Source organism: Periplaneta americana, chromosome 12, assembly GCF_040183065.1.
Source record: "Periplaneta americana isolate PAMFEO1 chromosome 12, P.americana_PAMFEO1_priV1, whole genome shotgun sequence".
Classification (NCBI taxonomy): domain Eukaryota; kingdom Metazoa; phylum Arthropoda; class Insecta; order Blattodea; family Blattidae; genus Periplaneta; species Periplaneta americana.
The window spans coordinates 176,081,311-176,100,023 of NC_091128.1; the positions used below are offsets into that span (position 1 = coordinate 176,081,311).

The 18,713-nt window shown below is 36.1% G+C and overlaps 1 protein-coding gene and 1 non-coding gene across 3 annotated transcripts in view; one reads left to right on the plus strand and one right to left on the minus strand.

Moving 5' to 3' along the window:
- Positions 1 to 18,713, plus strand: part of LOC138711233 (pseudouridylate synthase RPUSD2-like) — a 1,031,543-nt gene that overhangs the window by 832,100 nt on the left and 180,730 nt on the right. The gene's annotated exons all lie outside the window — the stretch shown is intronic.
- Positions 17,949 to 18,022, minus strand: TRNAS-GCU (transfer RNA serine (anticodon GCU)). The gene has a single exon. It is a non-coding gene; the product is annotated as a tRNA-Ser (tRNA).

Consider the following 18,713-nt stretch of genomic DNA (forward strand, 5'->3'; position numbering starts at 1 on the left):
TGCGAATTCTAAATGAGGTAGTAGAGCAAGTGGACAGCTTCAAATACTTGGGGTGTACTATAAGCAGTAACATGAGCTGCTGCCAAGAAGTTAAAAGGATGATAGCAATGACAAAGGAAGCTTTTAATAGAAAAAAAGCATTTTCTCTGGAAAAGAACTAAGGAAAAGACTAGATAAGTGCTTTGTGTAGAGTGTAGCATTGTATGGGGCAGAAAGATGGACACGCGACTAGAAGGACTTGAAATGTGGATATGGAGAAGAATGGAGCGTGTCAAATAGACAGAATAAGAAATGAAGCGTGTTGGAAAGAGTTGGTGAAGAAAGAATAATGTTGAAATTAATTAGGAAGAGAAAAAGGAATTGGCTGGGCCTACTGAAGGATGCCTGGAAGGAATGGTGAATTGGAGAAGAGTTCGGAGCAGAAGAAGATATCAGATGATAGACGACATTAAGATATAGGGATCATAAATGCAGAGACAAAGAGGAAGGCGGAATCAAATGTATTATTTTATTTTATTGAAATATTTGAATTCTCTTCGTTTGTCTGAACCAAAATGTAAAACCAATGCAGCTTTTTATCATAGCATGAGTCAAGGTCCCAGGTTATTAAACAAATTTTATTCCAATATTATTTTAACCACGAATCCTTTCCAAATTAATTAAAAAATAAATAAAAAAAGTATTGGATTTATAGTCTGGGTTTAAACATATTAAACACTATTTAATCTGTATTCACTCTCAGTTTTAATTTTATTTTTGTCTGTATTGGAATCCCCTCCTGAGCACGAGTCTTACTCATTCAGGAGTGGGCTAGTTTATCTTTCATTGTATTATTAACGTGTATTCATTTAAAACTTACTAGCAATAAAAATAAATAAATAGGAAAGATTGGAGAATGCTGGGTTTGCAGTGAAAGACTTGCCCTTGGGCAGAACACTATGAATAAATGTGTATTATGATAATAAATATTATTGAAAGAATTTTAGTTTTGTCCTTTAAATGTGCAGGAATTTGATCCGAACAAATGTAACTTTTAGGTTCTGCAAAGGAATTTACCTGAGTTAAGGCCCATTCACAATGAACATAAACACAGAAGTTTGCGTCCAGGCTACCAAATGGGATCATTCACAATGATTCACATAAACATTGATATTAACATTACCGTAAGACGTTAACATGAAAGTTTGCAAACTCCAAACTTTCATGCTTATGCTTACGTGATTTGCAAACAGAACACAATCGTGGAGCGCTGAAGTATACGACAGAATATGAGGAAATGGCGTCGTTGTTATGTTTCCATGGTTACCAAGTATGTTTGCTGTTATGTTTATGTTCCCATCGTGAATGATGGTATGACTTCTTGATTTTACTGTAACGTTAAGTTAACGCTTACGTTATGTTTAATTTCCATTGTGAATGAGCCTTAAGCCTACATTCCTTGGAAACGCCTTATTAAAATCTTTAATGACGCCACGTCGGTAGAAGTATCATTGAACAAGCACTACGATTAGAGATGGCCGATATTTCACAAACCGATATTTTGTCACAGGTATTTTTTTGTCACAGATAAACCTGTGACTGATGACGCGAAATATCTGTGACAAAATATCGCTATCGAAATCTGCTCCGTATTCAGTACTCTGTGACTGATATCTTCTCCTCTACGTCGTGGCTTTGCGCATGCGCATGATACAATAACAGCAATCGGGCGGTGGTATTTGATTATTTTTTCGTGATATTTTGTTCAATATTATTTTTTTTAAGTGATGATGTGTTGCAAAGTTATTAGAGGCATTATAATAATATAATCATGAATCTGACATTTTGTTTTCATATTTTAGTATTCCCCCGAGATCTTCACATTTTCATATTACTGTGAATTTATATTAATGTATAAATATTTTCCACTCAATTAAAACCGAACGAGACAAAACTGGCTAATATTATGGGCAACTTATTTCGCTAAACTAACCTTGAGGTAGTTTCCTTCGTATTCCCCTTATACACCTTGCATATACGAATCTGTGACAGGTCAGGTTTGGTTGGTTTAAGCTTTTATTATGCCTAGACATATACGATCAACGACTAAACTAGCGTTGAGGTAGTTCCCTTCGTACTCCGCATATACACCTTGCATATAGGAATCTGTGACAGGTTAGGTTTGGTTAGTTTAGGCTTTGTTATGCCTTGGATATACGATCAACTGCAATCCACAAAAAATCAAAATCAACGATTTTCACTTCCGATATCACCGAAACTACCTCAGCGCTAGTTTAATCCGAGGAACTGTCTCTCCACCAAAAAAAAAAAAAAAAAAAAAAAAAAAAAAAAAAAAAAATCCTTATAAATGCAACGATTTTCACATCCGAAATCGCCGAAACTACTTCAGAGCTAGTTTCACCATCTTATTGTAAATGATATAGTCAATACACGATTTAAATAATAATAATAATACCATAGGTTACCAATTCTTTATCTTGTGTAAAATCCTGTCTGAACAACTGTTTTGTTTTGTAATTATTTTCCCTTGTTTTTCCGAATAGGCTACTGATGTTTCGTTAATTTTTATTCTTTCATTCATTCATTCATTCATTTATTTTATTCCATAGATCTTACACGAGCAATGAAGCTTTAAGATGTGGAACATGTCAACATTTTACAATATTACAATTACAATTTTTACAAATTTTTATAATTTTACAATTTAGTAATTTTCTACAATTTTTACAATTTTTTTACATTTTTTTTTTACATTTTGGCGAGATGTAGTGAGATGAGATGAGGTCCGAGGATTCGCCAAAATATTACCCGGCATTTGCCTTTTCGGTGGGGGAAACCTCGGAAAAACCCAACCAGGTAATCAAATCAAAGGGGTTGATGCCAAGGACTCGCCATAGACCATCCGGCTTCAGTCCCACGGCTGGGGAAAACCTCCGAAGAAACCAAAGTCCAAAAGGGGGATCCAACCCAAGCCCGAACGCAGCTCCGGATCAGCAGCCCAGCGAGTCTGCCGACTGAGCTACATCGATGGCTCTACTAAAAGTATACAATACATAGCCAATCAGATTATTAAATTTACAAACGCAAACGATCATTCATAAGTTGAGCTATATTATAATACAAAACAAGTTAATTAAATTTACGGCATAAACAATTCAACCAGTTGTGATATACAGAAATTGATAATACATATCATGCAAACTACTTCAAATTACAAACACAAACAATTTATCAGTAGAGCTATATAGATTACTATTCAATTTAAAGCATATACAATTCATCGGCCAAAACTATACAAATATATACAATACAAAGTAGCATACTTTCATTAAGCTATACAAATTTGTGCAATTAATATCAAGTAGATTAACTCAATTTATAATCATAAACAATTCATCAGTTGAGCTATACATATTACGATTCAATATTATAATGTTAATGCACTACTTAAAATAATTTATCCATTATATTATATACAATAAAAAGGATCAATTTTTAAAACGATTAGGATAATCACATAACCTCAATTTCTCCATACCCAACTACATTAAAAATTATCAACTGATTCCATATCTACAATCAACTACGATATAACCTCTTGGTATATGAAGTTAACTTTTTACATGTTACTGTTGAGTTAGATTAGTATTTATTTGTTAATGGTACACGTACATAATTTATTTGTTGGATTTTCCCATATACACCACTGATGTGTGGCGTGTATAGAGACATCGTATTCACATTGCACTGCTCTTCAATATTTCCTGTTAATTTTTATCGGTGTGACAAAATATCGGTGTAATTCATGCATATCGTGCTCACTTATCGATATAAAATATTGGTGTGACAAAATCACAGATAAAAGTCACAGATATTTAATTGTCACAGTCACAGTTGTCACAGATACTTGGAAATATCGTTTAAGCTCAACTATAACTACGATATTATCACGAACTTGAATGTGACAAATCAGAACATTCGCCGCCTCCCCTTCACCTGTTTGCAGTTTGATTTGCACCGGCTGTGTTCGCTTGTTCGGAAGAACCCGATTGGCCGCGTGTGAATGACGCGTCACTTGGCTGTGACGCGGCCGTTTCCATGGCAACGCGTCCGTCTTATCTGATCGGGGCGTGTGTCCGCGGAATGAAGTCCCGGTCCTCAGCCCGTGGCTGCGAGCAAGGGATGGTGCGCGCATCGCTGTGGGCCGGGTTCGGTCACCGGCCGCGGGGCGGATTGTCGGGGAGTCTGCTGCCGTTTAATTAAACACTGTGTCTTGCTGCGGCCGCATTCTTGGCGCGTGCCGTGCTTTGGGTTCGAGATTCCAGGCCGCATTCCGGCGCACTTTGCACCCTCTTCTCTGCGAACGTGCTGTATCGCGGATCTCCGCGTTTGTCACTGTCAGCAACTGCGACGTCGCCGCAGGGTACAGTCCGCTGCCGAGTGGGTGAGTGACGGCGGGCTTCGATTATCCCCTGTGATGCTATGTCCAGTTTTAGAGGATACATTCAAACTGGACTGCCACTCGGGTTTCAGCAACCATAATCGAAATATCTTTCGGAATGTCAAATATTCAACAACTAAAAACATGTACAGTGAAACCTCTCCTTACGGACACCATCAAGATACGGACACTCCTCATATACGGACAGATTTTTATGTCCCAACTGAAATAATATAGAAATAATGATAAATTTAACTCTCGCTTACGGACACTCTCAGACACGGACACGGACAGCTGTTTCACAGTCCTAAAGCTTGCTTCACCTCCTGACTGCGGACAGAACTTGGATTTCAAGACCTAGGCCCGATTGTATAAACCATTTAATCTTAGATCAGAGGTTAAATTGATCCTTGTTTCTGCTGAACTTAGAATTTTGTGTTGTATAAAGTCTAATCTGAGATTAATTTGTCTCAAACTAAAGTCAACTTTGACTGAAGAAATTTCTCCGATTAAGTTAGATGATCCAAGTTCAGTTATTTCTTTTCTGTTTGAAATTACGAGTGACAGATTGTGCAAATAAAATATCCATATATATATTTCTTTCAATTTCTTGCCTTAATACACAAACAATCTTATATTTTATAAGGCTCTATCGTGTTCAGCAGTATCAAATAACATAACCTATAATTATATTATGTTTATAACAACCATTAATTATTAATGGATATAATAGGTACATTCATAAATGTTCAATTAACTATATTAATAAACGAAAATTGTCGTTTTATAAAGCTTTATTATGTTTAGCAGTATCAAACACCATAACATGATAACAACTCGGAGAACAGTCAACCTTCTTCTTATTGTCCGCCATTATTTACATTGTACAAAAAACCAGTGTCTCCAACAGAGTGTACGAAAGTCGCCAAAAAGTAGTTGTAAAGTCGCTAGATTTCTCATTATCAACAAAGAAAGATTAAATTTTGTCACTATGGGGTGCTAAAAAGGTCACTAAATCCCTATTTAAGCAATATAAAAGTTAAAAGAAATTGTTGTTGAAAAGGAGTTAAAGTCGCTAGATTGGCAACACTGAATAAACCTGTCCGCGCATCACGTATTTCACCTGTTTATGCGATGTTGCCAAATCCTTTTCACGTAAACTTAGATTGCATTTGAACCAAGGTAATTTGATCGCAGAAAAGTTTTATACAATAGAAGAAGTGTCTGAACTCGGTTCACTTTTCGATCTTCGATCAAAGTTGATCTTTAGTCAGGGAGTTTTATACAATTGGGCCCTAATGTGTTACAAAAATGAAAAATTTAGTACAGAAATTCCTTAACATGAAAGAAGATAATAAGGGTCTCGTAGCAGGGCTATAGAAAGACCCTGGTCTCGTAGGCTACCACTAGCCCAGCCGGCTACCCCTTGTTAGCTGGAAGCGGGTGGATAAACAAAGTCATAAAATTTAACTTGTCTGATGGGTTCAAGGTTTCCGCGATCGTGAAATTGTATTCGACACATGATAGGGTTAGTAGGATTATTCTCTCCACTTCAATCAGCTGTTCTGTTTCGAGAGACATGGCACCTGAACGTAAAGGTTAAGTTGAAAACTGTAAATTACAGTGGTGCATAACTATAGATCTAGAATAAAATTGCATGGCACTGTACTGTATTTTACTTTTTCGGTCTTATCTACTGTAGTTCAAAGTTGCAAAGAATTTACTGTAGTACAGTATACTGTATTTAGAATTAAACTACAGTAATACATTTCATTTAAAGCGTGAAGGGATACATAATGCATATTATAAATTTACTGTTAGATTGGGGAGCCTCCCTCCCAATAAAAGACACCGCCCAGATGCGGACAGATTGTTACGTTCCTTCGATGTCCGTAAATGAGAGGTTTCACTGTAATAGCTGTATGTTATTTTTAGGGGTCGGATAAATATGTTGAATTCAATTTACTGAAATAACAAATTACGCTGCATACTTACTTACAAATGGCTTTTAAGGAACCCGGAGGTTCATTGCCGCCCTCACATAAGCCCGCCATCGGTCCCTATCCTGAGCAAGATTAATCCAGTCTCTATCATCATATCCCACCTCCCTCAAATCCATTTTAATATTATCCTCCCATCTACGTCTCGGCCTACCCAAAGATGTTCTTCTACATTAGTGGATAAAGTTGCATTTTATCCACTGTTGTCAGTGCGTAAAGTGAGCTTTTAATTACTAGTGCGTGCTGACCACACAAACATGGAGGTCCGCAATGTGTTCCTCTCTATTGTCATAAGACATCCCCTTCTCTATTATATCGCATTGATATCAAAAGTGGAGATAAAGCGAGGCAAAGGAAGAAATATTTATTGTATCTATTTTAACTTGGTCCCTAGCAAGTAACTCGGTGTTTTTGTATACACGTAAATGTAATAGCAATAAGCAAACAGGCCTATATAATACACAGGATGTACCAAAAGGTACGGTCAATCATTTAGAAAGTGACAGAGGACCTGATTTTCTTCAACATAATGTTAATACCCTTTTTTTTGCACGATGATAAATTTTCCTATGAATGTTACAGTTTATCGACTATTTGATATTTTATTTCGCTAAATATTCATGATAATTAGCCTACTTGAATAAGCATTAACTGCTCTGATACAGCTATCATTAAAGTATGTCTATCGGAGCAACGTTGAAAATATTTCCCACTCTTACGTACACACATGTCTAATCATGTTTCAAGTTCTACATTCTCTGCAGCTGTGTCAGTCTTTGCGACTAGATCATCTTTATTTGATATCTAAGAACAGCAGGCACGTTCCTTCATGGACCCCATAGATAAAATTCCAGTGATGTCAAGTCTGGAGATCGCGCCGGTCAAGAAACTGCACCATGCCTAATCAGAAGTTGGAGAAACCGAATGTAGGCTCTAAAATTACAGTACATTAATCACAACAGAGCATGTTTAGCGAAATGAAACGACAAATGGGTTCATAGAATATGACAATCAAAGAACATTTATCGTCGTGCAACTCGAACGCGGAAACGAATTCATAAAAAATGGTGTAAACATTTTTGCAGCAAATCAGGTTCTTTATAACCTCCATAACGATTGATCTTACCTTTTGAGACACCCTGTATAACTTATTTTATGCACTTCTATGCTGATGTTCCTTCATTCTTTCTTTAAGTCTGTACTCAAGCTAAAGCACCCATTGTGTATTGCAACACAATGCCATACCGGTTATGCAGTACAGGTTACAACCTCGAGCTATGAATAGGGTGGCCACATTTTCTTTAGTAGAGTATGTTGAACAAACTTCTGTTATATACAGGCATACATAATAAGATTCAATAAAGTTAGCCTGTCCCTATTACAGGCCATAAAGTTAAGACTTCCACCTCTGTAGACATTCGGCATTAGTAACACAGAAATGTCAGTCCTAATACTGGCCGCCTTTAAGGCTTGCTTTCCTCCAATTTGAAGACTTGATTGATCTGAAAAAGCCATATTTCCGCTTATGACTGAACAGTGGTTGAGAAAGTTGTATAAAAGTGAAGAAGTTGAGCTACACTTGGATACTTTGGTTTTCATTTCGGTGCAGTCGAATTAACAGATAACAGGCCATGAACATTAATCTGTAAAACGTTGTGCCCAACATGCGACCACGCTCTATATTTTTGTTCCAAAATTTTTAACTGTTTTTGTCAGAGTTAATTATATTAAATTAAGTCGTGTTGAAAGTGTGAATCTTACCACCTGCTTGCCAAACTGTTGCTTCTCCGTATTTCTATATGCTTCATGTTGAGCTTCATATGGAACTTACATCGTTTCTTCTTCTTATTTCTGTATTCTTTATGTGGAGCATTGTATAAATTTCATTGCTTCTTCTCCTTATTTCTCTATTCTTTATGTTGAGCATTGTATAAATTTCATTGCTTCTTCTCCATATTTCTCTATTCTTTATGTTGAGCATTGTATAAATTTCATTGCTTCTTCTCCTTATTTCTCTATTCTTTATGTTGAGCATTGTATAAATTTCATTGCTTCTTCTCCTTATTTCTCTATTCTTTATGTTGAGCATTGTATAAATTTCATTGCTTCTTCTCCATATTTCTCTATTCTTTATGTTGAGCATTGTATAAATTTCATTGCTTCTTCTCCATATTTCTCTATTCTTTATGTTGAGCATTGTATAAATTTCATTCCTTCTTCTCCTTATTTCTCTATTCTTTATGTTGAGCATTGTATAAATTTCATTGCTTCTTCTCCATATTTCTCTATTCTTTATGTTGAGCATTGTATAAATTTCATTCCTTCTTCTCCTTATTTCTCTATTCTTTATGTTGAGCATTGTATAAATTTCATTGCTTCTTCTCCATATTTCTCTATTCTTTATGTTGAGCATTGTATAAATTTCATTGCTTCTTCTCCTTATTTCTCTATTCTTTGTGTTGAGCATTGTATAAATTTCATTGCTTCTTCTCCTTATTTCTCTATTCTTTATGTTGAGCATTGTATAAATTTCATTGCTTCTTCTCCTTATTTCTCTATTCTTTGTGTTGAGCATTGTATAAATTTCATTGCTTCTTCTCCTTATTTCTCTATTCTTTGTGTTGAGCATTGTATAAATTTCATTGCTTCTTCTCCATATTTCTCTATTCTTTGTGTTGAGCATTGTATAAATTTCATTGCTTCTTCTCCTTATTTCTCTATTCTTTGTGTTGAGCATTGTATAAATTTCATTGCTTCTTCTCCATATTTCTCTATTCTTTGTGTTGAGCATTGTATAAATTTCATTGCTTCTTCTCCTTATTTCTCTATTCTTTGTGTTGAGCATTGTATAAATTTCATTGCTTCTTCTCCTTATTTCTCTATTCTTTATGTGGAGCATTGTATAAATTTCATTGCTTCTTCTCCTTATTTCTCTATTCTTTGTGTTGAGCATTGTATAAATTTCATTGCTTCTTCTCCTTATTTCTCTATTCTTTGTGTTGAGCATTGTATAAATTTCATTGCTTCTTCTCCTTATTTCTCTATTCTTTATGTTGAGCATTGTATAAATTTCATTGCTTCTTCTCCTTATTTCTCTATTCTTTATGTTGAGCATTGTATAAATTTCATTGCTTCTTCTGCTTATTTCTGTATTCTTTATGTTGAGCATTGTATAAATTTCATTGCTTCTTCTACTTACTTATGTATTCTTGAAGTTGAGCATTGTATAAATTTAATTGTTTCTTCCGCTTATTTCTGTATTCTTTATGTTGAGCATTGTATAAATTTCATTGCTTCTTCTCCTTATTTCTCTATTCTTTATGTTGAGCATTGTATAAATTTCATTGCTTCTTCTCCTTATTTCTCTATTCTTTATGTTGAGCATTGTATAAATTTCATTGCTTCTTCTGCTTATTTCTGTATTCTTTATGTTGAGCATTGTATAAATTTCATTGCTTCTTCTCCTTATTTCTCTATTCTTTGTGTTGAGCATTGTATAAATTTCATTGCTTCTTCTCCATATTTCTCTATTCTTTATGTTGAGCATTGTATAAATTTCATTGCTTCTTCTGCTTATTTCTGTATTCTTTATGTTGAGCATTGTATAAATTTCATTGCTTCTTCTACTTACTTATGTATTCTTGAAGTTGAGCATTGTATAAATTTAATTGTTTCTTCCGCTTATTTCTGTATTCTTTATGTTGAGCACTGTATAAATCTCATTGTTTCTTCTACTTACTTATGTATTCTTGAAGTTGAGCATTGTATAAAAATGTCGTTGTTTCTTCTCCGTGTATCTGTATTCTTTTTGTTGAGCTTTATATAAAAATTTCGTTGTTTCTTCTTATTTCTGTATTTTTTTAAGTTGAGCTTTCACAAAAATCTTGTTCTTTCCTCTCCGTATTTCTGTATATTCTGTATAAAAATTTCCCTGTTTCTTCTCCTTATTTCTGCATTGTATAAAAAATTCCGTTGTTTCTTCTCCTTATTTCTGTATTTGTTATGTTGAGTATTGTAGGCTATAAAAATGCTGTTGTTCTACTCATTTCTGTATGTATGCATGTATGTATGTATTCACATTGTAAATGGGTAAATATCCGGTGGAAGTGGTAACTACACTCAATAATGACAATTAATAATAAATTTTGAACATTGTATAAAAATGCCATTGTTTCTTCTCCGTGTATCTGCATTCTTTTTATGTTGAGCTTTATATAAAAATTTCGTTGTTTCTTCTCCTTACTTCTGTATTCTTTATGTTAGCATTATAGCTATAAAAATTCCATTGTTTCTTCTCCGTATTCCAATATTCTTTATATTGATCATTATATAAAATTTACGTCACTGTATTTGAGGAAACGGTTGAATTTTAGTACCGACTTTATCGACGAATTTTATAACTGCAGCGTACAACTGAACCTAACCACAATTTTATTATTCTTAAAAACAAAGCGAATCAGCTTTTTTTTTTTTTGTTTGCAGAAAGCTCTGTATTTGTCGGCCTTGTATAATTGCATGCGCCACGATTTAACACAGATGGAAAGGGGATTATTTGCATGGGCTCTTGGAGTCGAACCAGCTTCAAGAGCTGTGTGGCATATAAAACGGTTAAAATTGGGCTTCACCGGTGACCCAAAAATAGACAGACAACCGTATTTAATGAGAGGATAGGGAAAGAGTTGTTATGTGCTACGTGGAATCGATGCGCGGCTTGATTTCAAACCTGGCATCGAATGAAGAGCAGCCTTTTGAAGCGAATACATATGACGGGCTGCTCCACCACTCGTTAGCTCTAAATGTCACAAGCTTTGCGAGACGCAGAGACGTCAGCAAGGAAGAAGGTACACGCAAGAAAGATTCTCAAAAGATTATGTAAACTTATGAAAATCCAGTAACTTTCAAAGACATGAACTCTGCTCTGAAAGTGGAGAATCGTTTGTAAAGACATAGCCTACATTTTTGTTACATGTATGTAGCTATTTATATATACATTTTTTCGCTCCCCAGGTAGAGGAGACTGGCTCATGTGTTACGAAAGTGATACATTCTTTCTGCAGGGTGTATCTAAATTCAATACTCAAACTTCTAGGGATGATACAAGAGAACAAACCAAACGTTTTCTGTTAAATAAGGGGTTCACAACCAGAGTGGACCAAGTCCATCTGAATAGTGCTGAGATATTGAATCTTAAAGTTCCTGGCTCACGCTTAGTAACCTTCACCTTCCATAGGAAATGCTGCTCTCTGTGGAGTAACAAATGAGTTATGGACTTTGTTTGTTATGGCAATGAATAAATCTAAGTTTTCTTCATCCGAGATTGTATTAATCCACAAACTGATCACTGGTGGACTTGGTCCACTCTGGTTGTGAGCCCCTCAAATGACCATGAGTCAGAAATTAATTATTGAATGACAACTACAGAAACTGTACTGCACTGTAAGGAATCAAGAATGCAGTTTTAACGTTACTTATGACACTCATTCCTCAAAACCATTTCAATTTGTACTCATTTACAGAAACAATTTACAAGTGCTGCCTCCTGCGTCAATACAAACTCTGCAACGGCGTGTCATTGGATTGGTCGCGGTGAACCCATTGGATGGCCTGCTCGTTCTCCCGACCTCACACCACTTGACTTTTATGTGTGGGGGCACTTGAAGAGCCTGGTGTACCAGACTCCTATTAAATCGAAGGAAGAGCTCGTCGCTCAGGTGTTTGCAGAGTTTGTATTGATGTAGGAGGCCGCACTTTTGAGCAGTTTTTGTGAATGAGTACAAATTGAAATGGTTTGAGGTATGGGTGTCATAAGTAAGGTTACAACTGTATTCTTTATTCCTTACAATACAGTTTCTGATTTTGTCATTCAGTAATTAGTTTCCGATCATGCTCATTTAACTTAAAACGTTTGTTTTGATCTCTTGTATCATCCCCAGAAGTTTGAGTATTGAATTTATATACACCCTGTATTATGCATTTTACTCGTGTCATAATTATTGAAAGGTTTCTGGCAGAAATGGCCAATGTCAAAAAATTCAGAAAACGAGATGTTAGTATTACTGTAAGAACAGATGCTGTATTTCCCTATATGCATAATGTATTCTACGAAAACAGCCATAGTCATGGAGTTAGACGGCCTTGAATTATTGGTACTTCTGTAAAAACGGCCAATGTAAGTTAGCTTTCCCGTGATAACAACCATAGCCAGATGGCAGTGCTTGTTTTTTCTTGTAAGCAATGTCCGACATTTTGTGTTCGAACAAAGTGCCTTATAACAGAATCGAGGAAAGTTGAGAAGACGAGATGAAGTCGATCTTAATAAATTATTATTAATCATTTTTAATTTAAATAGTTTGTTTTAGGACGCTAAATTTTCATATGCGATCGCCATTTGTTATTTGTCGATAGGCGTCATTCATTTGTTATTATTCGTATTTGTTGATAGGTGTTATTCATTTGTTATTATTTGACGATTGTGAAAATGTTGTAATAAAATTAAATTATAGGAAGTTTAGTTTTGTCTTCAAAGAAGTAGGTATGTGACACATTAATTATACATCAATGTAAATAAATATCATATAAAATGTTTGTTGGTGACACATTAATTATACATCAGTGTAAATAAATTGCATGCTGGTATAGGTTAATGCTTGAGTACGTATTTTACTCCATGGATGTTTTCGCGTTCAGCCACGACCCCACGAGTGGCGCTCAGAGCAACAACCGGAAGTCGTCAAAAATGGTTTTCACGTTTACGTCTTATTTGCATTAATTCTTGTTTTGTTACAAATCTCCACTACAATAAATTAATTTAGAAAGAGTATAGGTATAATAAGACATTTAGTTACTTCCTCATAGCACATAGTGATGCGCGACACTGATAGTTCGTTACTTTTAAGTAAATAAATAGGCCTAAAAGTTGATTTGATTTATTTACTTACCGCACGTGTGTTGTAAGTTTAACTTACAATATATTTGGCTAAAATGTGCTAGAGGAATGCATACCTAAAAGTATAAAGATAAGTATGTTTACAGAATATAAGGATACATTTTGTTTCATGATTTTTTTTTTGTGATTATTTGTATGTATTTATTTACACTGCAAGTGGGCAAGCACCCGGTGGCAGTGGTATACACAATATAAACAATACACAATAAAATGATAAGCAATACACAATAAAATTATATACACAATACATTTATATACACAATACAGTAAGAATACACAATACAGCTTAACACAATAATTACAATTAATAATAAAACATAAAATAACCTAATTTTACAATACAACCTACATATGTATAGGCCCTACATAAGTTTCAATAGTCTTTCACTTTACTCTCATCTCACTCACTGTAGTGGCACTATGACGCATTTCACTGACACTTTAGGACACATTTCACTGACACTATAGAACACATTTCATTGACGCTATAAATTATCACTGATCGGAACTATTCACTGCACTGTAAGACCATAACTTCACTGACTCACCTCGCTTCACTGATACAACAGTTCAGATAAGTCAAATAATTACACCCTTATGCATACTTATAAACAGAACTACATTTAAGCTAAAGACATCTAGTCTAAGGCCCTCTTACACGCTATTTTTTAAATAATTTACCATTCAAACCAAGGGAGTAACTCGTCAGGCTAAATAAATGCATGTCACCTTAAAAAATTAAGTGTTAAATGTCACCTTAATTTTAATTTGCACTTTATACACAACTTTTTAAATTATTCTTGAATCTCCTTAAGGGGACACGCTACTGAGATTTCTAATTTCCACAATTTTGATTGTAAGTTTTTGAAATTTTAAAATCGAATAGATGTTGATGAGTTACATGTGCACAATTATTTTCAAAATGTTATGTTGAAAAATGTAATCGGAAAAAAATAAGATATAAAAAAGTGTTTATAATTTTAGTAAACAAATATCTGGTCTCATATAAAGATAATTTGTTTCTTAAACTATTAAAATGATGCTAAGACTACCTACAATGAAATGGTGCATGGGTTTGTTCCTAGTCAATACAGTTCATCAGTAAACAAAATTAACTTTTAAAATTGACCAAAATTGACGAAAACTCAGTAGCGTGTCTCCTTAAGGAAGGACAGCCCTCAAAGACCGCTGCAGGTAGGTCATTCTAGTCATTTATAGTTATATTTAAAAATGAGAATTTACCTACATCCGTTGTCTGTTTCCTACATTTGATTTTAAAATCATGATCATTCCTACCATAGTACGTTGACTTCTCTAACCGAGCCGTTATGTCTCCCCATGCTTTCTGACCTAGATGTGCTCTATACAATGATGTTATTCTAGTTTTCGTACGTCTGTTTTCCAAAGTTTGCCATTTCAGGCAAAAAGAACCTTTGTCAAGATGTTTTTATATTTTAGGGTATAATTTTTAATTTTCAATAACAAACACTTTTGCAATATTGTTTCTGTCTTATGAAGAGTATGTATGATCATATTACCATGCTTCATTGTACCTTACAACAACATTTACACTGTTTTTTGTTCCTCCTGAAAATTTTACTATTTTGACATTGGTTGTTTCTGCCAAAAACCCTTCAATTTTATTATGTTACGAATGATCTTTCGCCTGTTTTGTCCGCCACACTTTAACGACGTTATACAGGGACATCACTTTATTTTTACTTCAATTTTTATTGTACCTGAGTTTTTTAATGTACTTCACTCCCATCCCTTCTACTAATGAAGTTCAACCGTCCTCCACACAGATCTAAGGCCGCATATACAGTCATAGTAGCCTTACGGTCATAGTAAACAGTACGTTCCAAAAATATGTTCGCGTTTTCCAGTGACGAAAGAGCTTTCAATATTGCATCATTTTCGCACAGGTACTGTCGTCCATTTGCCTACGTCGTATCTCGGTTTCCCCCACCAGCTTTCATACGCCAGCCATTGGCTGGGCTGTCTTAGCTCTTTTCTGAGAACATTAATTTCTGTTAGGAATTGGACGTCTACGTAATATTATACAACTGTTTAAAATAACTTAAATAAAAGGGCCTCGTTAAGTAATTAACTGTCACGTGATTTCCTCCCTTTCTACGACCCTACGACATAACCACTTGGACGGACAGTCTGAGCAATTTTATCTTTTCAGATCGGGCAGAAGTAAAGATTGAATTTACAGTACGTAAGGTACTCTTTTATAGAGTAGGTACAGAATTATTTCAACATCAGTTTCTAGTACGAAAGACGAAACTGGTAATTGGAATTAGGTACAATAGTATATAGTGCGATAATATGCACATTAGAACTGAAGTCTGTATCGAAATGAACGGCCACCATTTAAAAAAATGTGTTTAAATATCCATATTATGATTATTTTTCAATTTAACTTCATTCTCTATATTGTACGCTAATGTGCTGTAGACAGTATAATATACACCGCATAATGACCTAGATCATATATGTAACAGATAACTCCTCCGTACGTTAAAATCGGCAGCACTTTGAAGAGAACAACCGCCAGGATCGCCACCCGTCCGCCGTAAACGAACACGAGATGGCAGCACAGTCGCTAATGCAATTCAAATGGGAATTATGACTTGACTCCTTATGTAACAACTAGATGGCAGCGTAGTAAACCTGACAAAAGTTGTTAACCTCAAAGCCTATAAGCCTGACATATCTGTTACATATAATATATGAAGTCCACACCTGTGGAGTAACGGTCAGCGCGTCTGGCCGCGAAACCAGGTGGCCCGGGTTCGAATCCCGGTCGGGGCAAGTTACCTGGTTGAGGTTTTTTCCGGGGTTTTTCCTCAACCCAATATGAGCAAATGCTGGGTAACTTTCGGTGCTGGACCCCGGATTCATTTCACCGGCATTATCACCTTCATTTCATTCAGACGCTAAATAACCTAGATGTTGATACAGCGTCGTAAAATAACCCAATGAAATAAAAAAATAAATATAATATATGATCTAGGATAATGAATACGTCCGCATGGACAGCTCCGTTCGTGAGTAAAAACACTTACTGTTAAAACTGTACTGTTTTTTGATTAAACAAAAACGTAATGAAAATGATGAAACTAAAAAGCGCGATATTTCCTAGTTTACGTAAATGGATGAACTACTTTTCTTCCCTCCTATGCCTAGTAAAGTGATTTGTTTGTATATTACGCCAGTATGATCGAACTCCAGTCGTGTATGGGGGTAGCAAACGGCGTTGATCCAGAGGTATAGGCAAGTTAATATTAAAAATGTTATTAAAAATAAAATGATGTCCCTGTCCCTTCAGTACACGTTCACATATACAGGTACTGCGTCATCAAACGACACATGAGACAACACAGTACAAGACAGCTCGCACTCACACCTACTCCTAATGAGAGAGTGCCTGCCAGGAGTCGAACCTCTCCCTCCTGAGCCTGCACAGCGGAGGTCTCGTTATTATTGGCGCGTTAAAGTGAAATAAAAGATGAAACCGGCGTGGAGGCACGGGCTGCATTATTAAGCACTTACTAGTCGAAGGCCGTGTTTACATCGGCCAGTTTCCTTTTCCACGTTTTTAGCGGCTTTTCCAATCGCTGAAAGTAGGAATTGGCAGCTCTGCCACGTAGGCGGGTCAGGGCGTCGAGTCCAGGCTGCGGGTCCTTTTGGGAGGCTGCCAGCGCCATCAACAAGTGGTTCCCTGCAGATTTACGAGCAGCGCACGGGGTCATTAACAAGTTATAAAATCTCAGACCAAGCGATTCACAAAGTGTGTATATATTTTTTACTGTCACCGTTGTTGTAAGTACGTGTTAGCAACACGGCGGGCTGATATACTCCCCGGCCCAGTGAATTAAAAGTAGTCATTTGCAGCCGATGCGCCTGCGTATTCGAGCGAAGGGACACACGTGCTCACAACGTTCAACAGATTTCGCTGTTTTAAACGTTCATAAAACTGAAATCGTGCACGTGTCAAGGGTATAATTCTGCAGAATTTCGTGTACTAAGAGTCTTGACAAATAGCTTTGGTAGCTCAGCTGGCATGGCGCTGGTTTACGACTACCGTGAACCCGACTTCAAATCCCGTCCGTGACATACTTCCATTGATGGTGGGCAAAACTAAGGCTTTGGGAGTTTTTTTTTTTTCCTAGGGTTCCTCCGATTTTTCACTTTTCATTCCACCAAAAGGGTCGGATTTCCCCCGACTTGTCCTACTTTATAACAGTGCGTCCAGTGTCGTCGAAGCATTGCATAACATCAGAAATTGTCCTGCTATTCTCTCTCGTCAATTCTCAGTAAACCAAAGACAGAAACTATCTACGTCTGGAGTCTATGAGAGCAATTATATTTTAATTTATTCATTCATCTTAGTTTCCGCATATATCTTAACGTTGTCTGTTATTTGATATCTTCTTCTGCCCCGACCTCTTCTCCCGTTCACAAATCCTCTCAGTGCATCCCACAGCAGGCAGTTTCTTCTCAGCCAGTGACTCAGACAATTCTTTCTCTGAATAATTTCAAGGAAAAATAGTTCCGGGGCCGGGTATCGATCCCGGGACCCTTCGCTTAGCGCGCGAACGCTCTACCGACTGAGCTACCCCAGGAACTATACACGACACCGTCACAATTTTTCCTTTGTATCCACACAACTCAAATGAGCTGACAAGACGCCAGAACTCAACTATGAGTGCACACAAATACTGTGTGACTTAATTTGTGAGCGTTCGCGCGCTAAGCAAAGGGTCCCGAGATCGATACCCGGCCCCGGAACAATTTTTCCTTGAAATTATTCAAACTTGCTTTACAGGGAGCTACTACCTGAATGTCAGATTTGCAATTCTTTTTCTCCTCTTAATTCGTTTCAGCATTATCTTTCTTCATAATTCTTTCCAACACAGCTTAATTTCTTATTCTGTCTGTTCATTTCACACGCTGCATTTTCCTCTATATCCACATTTCAAATGCTTCTAGTCGTTTCTCTTTACTTCGTCGTGATGTGCATGTTTTTCCCAAATATAATGCCACACCTCACCAGCACTTCACTAATCTCTTCCTTAGTTATTTTTCCAGATGTCCGTAGATGTTCCTTCTATTATTAAAAGCTTCCTTTGCCATTGCTATCCTCCTTTTGACTTCCTGGCAGCAGCTCATGTTACTGATTATAGTACACCCCAAGTATTTGAAGCTGTCCACTTGCTCTACTGCCTCATTTAAAATTCGCAAGTTTACCTTCTTTACTTTTTTTCCTATGATCATGGTCTTCGTCTTGTTTGCATTTGAAAGTTCGCGGGAAAAA